The following is a 1,900-nucleotide window of genomic DNA, read 5'->3' on the forward strand; positions in this document are numbered from 1 at the left end:
TTCTTGTCTTGAACAAACTTTAGTCTCTCAACAATGCTCTCATTTATGAACCTTCTACACTTAAGTAGGCTGTGACCCGACCTTTCACAGTACACACAACTAGCACTAACAGTCCTTTCATTTGAGTTAGTTGCTAGCACCTTTGCTCCATTGCCTCTGTTCCTTGTTGTTTTTGCCCCTTCAGTTTCACTTGGCTTCAGAGCAAAGAGAGATGTTATGGGATTACAGGCAATTTTGGCTTCCCGTGAGATGAAATCTACAAATTGGCTGAAGCTTGGAAAGGTGTGAGTCTCTTCTTGCACTTCTGTAACCTTTCTGTTCCACCTTGAAGTAAGCCAATCTGGAAGTTTTGCGAGCATTTTTTGGTTTTCATTCCAGTCATTGAGCACTTCAAGCCCCTTCATTTGCGACATGGCTGTCTTACAGCAGCAAAGGAAGTCAGCAAATGCTTGAAGTTCCATACCGCCTTTAGAGCTTATCTTAGGCCATGCGTCAATTTTGTCTCTGAAGGCCTTTGCTACAAGGAAGGGATTGCCATACCTCTCTTCGAGAACTGTCCATGCTGCATAGTATGCAGACTGTGCCAAGCGGGAAGTAGCCTTCTATTGCCTTCCTTGCAGGTCCACTTACATATTTCCTCAGATAATAAGTCTTCTCTTCAGTTGGTATATTTTTCCTGTCAATCAGAGTCTGAAAGGAAATTTTCCAATCATTATATCTAATAGGGTCGCCACTGAATATTGTTGGCTCTGGTACCGGAAGACGACTTGCATTAAGAGACACTGCAAATGCTTTGACCAGATCTTCTGTGTTCACCTCTCGGTGCGGTGTCACATTTCGTGGCGAGGAACACCGTTTCATATGCTGGTCATTGTTTTCAGACTTGACTTCATTTTTCTTATCAGATCTGTGGTGAAGTAGGTTGTATATTTCTTCATCTGAACATTCACTTTGTTCATACACCCGCTGTCGAGCCTTTGCTGCATTCAGCTTTTTTACAGTCTCAAGTCGCTCTATTTCTCTGCGCTTAGCTTCTAGAGCCTTTTGTCTTTGTGCTATTTCTGCTTCTTGCCTTTCAATTTCCTTCATATGGATTTCTTGTTCAAGCAGAACTTGGAGAGCAGCCTCATTTGCTGCAACTTCAGCAGCTGCATCTTGTCTTTTAGCCGAGAGCCGGCTGGAGTGTCTAGAGGAAACCCTCGAATGAGAAGAGAGCTTAGTGTGGTGTGACTTAACACTCATCCTGTCTGAGGCTTCTAACTTAGGCATAGTCTCCTTCCATTTTTCATCCCTATAGGCTGCATTCACATCCTTAGAAGCACTCAAAACCTTGGAAACATGTTCTTGTAGCAGATCCTTTGAGCATTGACCATCTATAGCTCCTTTGGCATCCTTAATGACAACCTTCCACTTCTCATAGCGCACACTGAAACGATGTGCAGCCTTCTTTATGTGCTCACCGTACAGTTCTTTGCCCTTTTCCGTCAATGTACGGACTCGTTGGCTCTGTCGTGCTCTTTGTGAGGTAGTAGAAACATCATCAGCTGTGCCTTCAACTGCTTGTAGTTGCTCATCTGCAGAGAGTTGTTCCACATCACCCTTTTCACTGACTTCTGGATTAGCCTCAAACTCTGCCATTGTTGGAGGGGTTTGGGTTTTTTGTATATCTTACTTAGCCTTAATGTAAAGGTGGAGCAGCTTAAATTTGATTTGGTAGTTGAGGAGCAAATTAATATTAATCTACATTTACTGTTACAACTTTAAGGCACAGTAATTACTATTACTCCTTAAACATCACTTAACGTGTATACTTAAGTCACATTACATATCTTGTCCAAGCCAGTAATACTGTTTCATACAGCAACTGCTGAAGCCCACCATATGCACAATACACAGGTTA

The 1,900-nt window shown here is 42.6% G+C and overlaps 1 pseudogene; it reads right to left on the minus strand.

The window, feature by feature from the left end:
* Nucleotides 1-718: 718 nt before the first annotated feature.
* On the minus strand, nt 719-1,638 carry LOC146710763 (uncharacterized; annotated as a pseudogene).
* Between the last annotated feature and the right edge of the window lie 262 nt (nt 1,639-1,900).

The sequence above is a fragment of the Copadichromis virginalis genome, linkage group LG4, assembly GCF_057382275.1.
Source record: "Copadichromis virginalis isolate Kocher_CV1m ecotype Utaka linkage group LG4, C_Virginalis_male_GT1.1, whole genome shotgun sequence".
Lineage (NCBI taxonomy): Eukaryota > Metazoa > Chordata > Actinopteri > Cichliformes > Cichlidae > Copadichromis > Copadichromis virginalis.